We start from the raw sequence: 6960 nt of genomic DNA, 5'->3' as shown, positions 1-6960 counted from the left end.
AGAGAATGGAATGTTGCTCATGATCAGGAACACATCGTCGGATAATCTGATCTGGACATATCTTAAACAAATAAGGATTATCCCAGAAAAGTGCTTAACTTGGGAATAAAACCTATACTTATCTTGGGTGGACCAGTGATCCGGAGTCACACTTGAAACTAAGAAGTTGACAATGTCAGCAAACCATGGTTCACTGGACATTGCAAATAATTGTTCATCTGGAAAGTTCTCGTTGACTGGAGAATCGACAGTCAAGGAATTTGAAAGTCGGGATAAATTGTCTACAACTAGGTTTTCAACTCCTTTCTTATCCCTAATTTCTAAATGAAACTCTTACAAAAGTAAGACCCACCTAATGAGATGGTCTTTGGCATCCTTCTTCTGAACTAAGTATCTGAGAGCAGAATGATCAGTATACACCACCTTATGTGAACCAACTAAGTAAGACCGAAACTTTTCTAATGCAAACACAACAGTTAAAAATTCTTTTTCAGTGGTTGTATAATTGAGTTGAGCATCATTTAAGGTCCTACTAGCATAGTAAATGACAATGGGCAACTTATTAATCCTTTGACCCAAAACTGCTCCTATAGCAAAATCCGAAGCATCACACATCAGTTCAAAAGGTTCAGTCCAAACAGGTGGTTGAACAATGGGTGCATTGGTCAACTCTTTCTTAAGTTGCTTGAAGGATTCTAGGCACTCTTTGGAAAACTCAAAAGTTTGATCTTTGGCAAGTAATGAGGTGAGAGGTCGGGCTAACTGACTAAAGTTCTTAATAAACCTTCTGTAGAAGCCTGCATGCCCTAGAAAAGATCGGACATCCTTAACAGATTGAGGAGGTGGTAAATTATCAATTAAATCCACTTTTGCTCTATCTACCTTAATTCCCTCCTTGGATATTACATGGCCTAAAACAATACCAGATTTAACCATAAAATGACATTTCTCCCAATTCAAAACCAAATTCTTAGATATGCACCTTTTCAAAACTAGGGAAAGATGATAAAGACATTCAGAATAAGAATTCCCATGAATTGAAAAGTCATCCATAAATACTTCTAAGAATTTTTCGACCATGTCAGAAAAAATGCTCATCATGCATCGTTGGAACGTAGCAGGGGCATTGCAAAGCCCAAAGGGCATACGCCTGTAAGCAAATGTTCCATATGGGCATGTAAAAGTGGTCTTATGTTGGTCCTCTAAAGCAATTGGGATTTGGTTATAGCCGGAATATCCATCAAGAAAGCAATAGTATTATGTCCAGCTAACCTCTCTAACATCTGGTCAATGAATGGCAATGGGAAGTGGTCCTTCCAGGTTGCCGCATTTAACTTCCTGTAGTCTATGCACACTCGCCATCCTGTTTGGACACGGGTAGGGATCAACTCATTATTGGCATTAGGAACTACAGTCACACCAGACTTCTTAGGCACTACATGAACTGGGCTTACCCATTGGCTGTCAGAAATAGGATAAATTATTCCATGATCCAAGCACTTTAGGATCTCTTTCTTAATAGCTTCCATCATCACTGGGTTAGCTCTTCTTTGGGGTTCCGTGGATGGTTTGGAATCCTCCATAAGATGTATATGATGTTGCACAATGGAAGGGCTTATACCCTTGATATCAGTCATGGTCCAACCTAGGGCTTCCTTATTATCTTTTAACACTTTAAGTAACTCCTCTTCCTGGCTAGAAGTCAAATTTGAAGAAATTATTACAGGAAGAGTCTGGTCAGGCCCTAGGAAAGCATATCTCAAATTAGATGGCAACTCCTTAAGATCTAGCTTAGGGGGCTCAACTATGGAAGGTTTGGGAATGGAATTGGAAAGGGGTCCTAAGGGCTCCACAAGTGTGTGAAGACTCAAGACTTCAGAAAAGAAATTTTCACTATCATCATCCAACTCATCCATACACTCTTGGAATTCTGAATCAAAATCAATATCAAAGTTGGTAACTAAATCATCAGAAAAATCCAAAAAATCCTCAAGCATATTGATCTCTTCTTCCATATGTGGTTGCTTGCCAATCCTAAACATGTTAAACTCAACAGTTTGGTTACCAAAAGATAATCTTAGGAAACCATTCCGGCAATTGATTAATGCATTACTGGTAGCCAAGAATGGTCTTCCTAGAATTATTGGGATCTCATCCTTGGTTGAGAAGGGCTTAGTATCTAACACAATGAAATCAACAGGGAAAATAAATTCCCCCACCTTTAGTAAGACATCCTCAACCATCCCTTTAGGAATCTTAACAGACCTATCTGCCAACTGAAGAGAAGTTCCAGTGTCTTTCAATTCTCCCAATCCTAGTTGCTTGTACACATGGTAAGGTAAAAGGTTCACACTTGCGCCAAGGTCAAGTAAGGCATGCTCAATATAGGTGTTGCCTATGACACAAGATATGGTAGGGCTCCCTGGATCCTTATACTTGGCTGCTATAGGCTGAGTAATTATGGAACTAATGTTACCTGCCAAGAACGCCTTTTTGGGCACACTAGTGATACGTTTGTGAGTACACAAATCTTTCAGTACCTTTGCATAGGCGGGGATCTGGGATATGGCATCCAAAAGAGGGATGTTTACTTCTACCTTTTTGAAGACTTCTAAAATTTTGTCCATGGAAGCAGTCTTCTTTTTGTTTACCAAGCGATTAGGAAATGGGACAGGATGAACATAAGGACTGTTAGGGATTTGCCCCTGTTCAGAAGAATCATTTTTGGTTTCCTCAACCAAATCATCTTTAGTTTCAGAAAAATCTTTAGGTTCATCAGACGAACCTGGAACAAGAGGCACATTTGTGTCCTCAAATGAAGAAGAGTTAACAGGAGTAATAGATGGGGAAGATTTAGGAACACTCTGTAGGTACTCTCTACCACTCCTAAGGGCATAAACAACATTACATTGGTTAGAGGGCCCTTGTTGAGTCTGACCTTGTACTATATTCAGTGGTGCATTAGTTGGTCCTTGTAAACTAACAGGCTGATGATGCCTAGGGTTAGGCTCTGGTTGACTGGGTAAAGTTCCCTTCTCCCTCTCACGCATAATTGAGACAACTTGGGTAAGTTCTCTCGTAAGATTTTGATGGCTTGTCATGAGGAGGGCCATATTTTTTTCCAAGTCACTTATTCTACTTGCCTCTCCAGTGTTGGTAAACCCAGGGGGTTGCTGATAAGATGATAGAAGAGGGGCCCTAGGAAAACTCGCCTGAGGTCCTACATTTGACCTAGGAAAAGTATTTTGAGAAAAAGATTGTTGTGCAAAGGGAGGCCTTTGGGGTCCAGGTTGACCTTGATTATAGAAATTGGAAGGTCCTGCTTGGTTGCCCTGATTCCAAGAGAAATTTGGGTGATTTCTCCATCCTGGATTGTAGGTGTTACTATATGGATTATTCTGGTATAAGGCATTAACACTATCATTAGAAGTGCCCCCAGAGGTGTTAGGGCATTCTTCTATGACATGTCCAGGGGACTGGCACCAAGCACAAATCTTAACCAAATTGACTGATGATGGCTCTCTAGGAACAATAGCCTCAATCCTCTTGATTAGGCTATCCAAATGGGCTTCCTTGGCTACTATCCCATCCACAAAATATCCTTTTCCTCCTATGGTTCTTTCACTCTCTTGGGTTGATTCCCACTCACGGGTTTTGTCAGCTAAGTCAAGTAAGAATTCCCATGCCTTTCCTTCATCTGTAAAGGATGTGAATCCCTCAGGGCACATAGACTCTATCATTTGTTTAGTTGGGTAATCAATACCCTCATAAATTATTTGACATAAATGCCATAGGTCTAGGCCATGGTGAGGGCATTCTTGGAGTAGATCCTTGAATCTCTCCATAAGTTTGGAAAATGACTCACTAGGCTTTTGCCTAAACTGAAGGATATCACTTCTAAGCTTATTGGTCTTGTGAGTTGGGAAAAACTTCTTAAGGAAGACAACTGTGAACTGTTCCCATGAGGTTATGGAATTTGTGGGTAATCCATACAACCACTTCTTAGCTTGGTCTTTCAATGCAAAAGTGATAAACCTAAGCTTAACAGCATCATCAGAAAGCTGTTGGATCTTAATTAGAACACATACCTCTTCAAATTCCCTTAGAAATAGGTATGCATCCTCAGAGGTCAACCCATGGAAGTGGGGCAACATAGTGATGTATTGAGATTTGAGTTCAAAATTATTGCCCTGGGCTTGTGGTAGAACTATACAGGAAGGTTGGGCTGTTCTAGCAGGGTAGAACCTATCTTTCAGAGATTTAGGTGAAGGGTTTTGCTGTTGGTCTCCCATATTGAAGGGTTTTAAAGAGAGCAAACGTATAGGGTCACTACTTGTTGGATCTCTTCTTTCTAACCGATTCTTAGTATTACGTACCCACTTAACACTCATGCAACAGAAAAACTACCCACAACTAAAGTAAGACAAGCACAAAAGAATGGATAGCAAAACTTTTTTTTTTTTTATTTTTTGATTTTTTGATTTTTTTTGATTTTTTTTTTCTTTTTGGGAGCTTACCGGCAGGGATCCGGGGTTGCTCAGGTCAATTCCTGAGGTACTGCTACAGGGTGAAACCTGTCTTTATCATACTGTGAGGCATGGCGACCTCCACTGATACAACTATTATTGCAAGTTGTTCTTCTCAGGAATTCAATAAAAAAAAGAAAAAATATAAAACAAAGCAAACAAAGCACTCCGATTTACCAAAAGAAAGTGAAAAATAACATGGAACTGTCTCCCCGGCAACGGCGCCAAAAACTTGTTTGAGATTTAAAATGTAACCGCAAGCGTACGGATCAGTGTAGCTACGGGTCGAACACAGGGAGAGCAGCCACTTTATTTTTTATTTCTTTTAATAATGCGAAAGTGAACTGATTAATGGTTGTGATCTAATTCTAATTACCGTCCTAAAAATAACGTCCTAACCATTCGTCATCTAAGAATTTAAAGACGCAAGCCACACAATTAAAATTAAATAAATAAATAACTAAAATAAACAACCCACGCAATCAAAAAAATAAATAAATAAATGAAAAAAAATGCTGAAATAAAAATAAAGTAAAAGAAAGGGGATAAAGCTAGAGAGAGACTCACAAGCAGGTTTCTCTACTTAGCCCGAGGGATGCATCATAATATGAGCTTCCCTACTTGACCAGAGAGTTACTCTTACAAGGGTTTCTCTACTTGGCTTTAGGGAAAGGGAGACAATTAAAATAAAAGCAATAAATTGATGGTTCTATGGCCAGGAGGGGCAAAGCCAACACATACACTAGCCATGAACCTTGGGGGAGAGGGATAGCAATAATGTAACGACTGAAAATAAAAATCCTAAATTAAGAAAGAAAGGGTAGTCAGAAGAGGGAATGAGAGGGGGGAGAGAAGACTACTGAAGGAGCCTACTTACTTGAATCAATGCTTGAACTTGAAAAAAAAATTGCTCCACGGCTCGTGATCTTGTCACCTAGATCTAAGCCTAGAACTATAACTTAAAAAATTACAACTCAATTGCATAAATCATAAACATAAAAAAACTGAATAAAAATAAAAGAGTACTTGCATTAATTGACATAAAAAAACTATTACAAAAGTGATTAAAGCAAAAATAGAGAAGAACTAAAACTAAAGAGAGAGCAAGAGAAAGAGAGAGCAACTAAAAAAAACTAGAAGAAGAATGAATTGTGTCTCCTCCTCTTACATGAGTTGTATTTATAGGGAATGGAGAGGTAGGGTAACAATTTTCTCTTTCCTAAAAGAGAGAAACTCACAATTGATTGTGAGATCTTTTGAGTCCAAAAGTGCTAAGATGGAGGAGAGAGAAGAGAGAAATAAATTTTGAGAAATTTCCTAAAATTTTTTGCTTATTTTCTTTCCTTTTTCTTCTAATTTATTTTTCTTCTTTTTTTTCTCTCTCCTAGGGACGACTTTTTTTTTCTTCCTTTGTGTGATTTGGACAATCTTTGGTGATGATGTGGAGGAGAGAGAAGATTTGGACAATTTTTGGTTCTCCCATTTTTTTTCTCTTTCCTTTTTTTTTTCTTCTCTTCTTGCTTCCACGATTTTGCTTTCTTTTTTTTTCTTTTTTTCTTGTGCACCCTTCCACGATTTTGCTTGCTTCTAAAGCAGAAAATCTTCAACAAAATCTTCTAAAAAAAACAACCATAAGATTCGAACTTGAGACCTCTTGGTGAGCAAGAGAATTTTGTACACCATAGCTCACCAACTAAGCTAGGTAGTTGTTGTTACCAAAAACAAATCTTTAATCACTTAAGGATGTGGTCCATCGATCCTTGTTGGCATTTGGAGTATTCCTTGTACCTCTGGGACAATTGCAAACGGTCTGGTTCTGCATCTCGGTTCATTTCTGATCCATTATTCTTTTTCTGACCCGAAAAAGAATAATCATTTGTACGGGTGACCAAACGAATGTGTACTTTTAATTGAACACGTCCATCTTGCTCAAAATTTCGTCCTCTTCGCAACCATGGAAAGAAATAGGACCTCTTTACGTGTAAAATTGAAGATATGGCTCCCGATAGTCCTTAAGGCCTTGAAAATATAAAACCTGCAAAAAGAGAGTAAAACCCAAGGTAGCTCCATTCTAAATATGTAAAATGTATGTTTTACTACCCTAGATTTCACACATAAATGTGCTCATCAGTCGTGCACTTATATGCATCACGAGGCCATGTACGCACAATAAAGGTACGTAACCATATTTTATGTTGAGTATGCATAGAACTAGTCTACAGGGAGCAAAATACGTGTCGGAGCCTAGCCTCATCGAAAATCCCAATATTTAGGCCAATTTTTGGTCGACTGGTGGGTGGTTATAGGTGGGTTGACCCACCAGTGTGACCCACAAATCTAGTCGCTAGATATTTTACCACACTATAAATATCATTTATTACCTTTTTTTCACCTCATTTTTTCTTTTACACAGTAGTTGTCACACCCCACTCGC

General features: G+C 38.7%; 1 non-coding gene across 1 annotated transcript; it reads left to right on the top strand.

Moving 5' to 3' along the window:
- Positions 1-3798: 3798 nt before the first annotated feature.
- LOC122067193 lies at positions 3799-3905 on the top strand. Its single transcript, XR_006136617.1, has one exon. It is a non-coding gene; the product is annotated as a small nucleolar RNA R71 (small nucleolar RNA).
- Positions 3906-6960: the final 3055 nt, after the last annotated feature.

This window comes from Macadamia integrifolia, unplaced genomic scaffold (genome assembly GCF_013358625.1).
Source record: "Macadamia integrifolia cultivar HAES 741 unplaced genomic scaffold, SCU_Mint_v3 scaffold2751, whole genome shotgun sequence".
Taxonomy (NCBI): Eukaryota; Viridiplantae; Streptophyta; class Magnoliopsida; order Proteales; family Proteaceae; genus Macadamia; species Macadamia integrifolia.
This window is presented reverse-complemented; position numbering and strand designations above follow the sequence as displayed.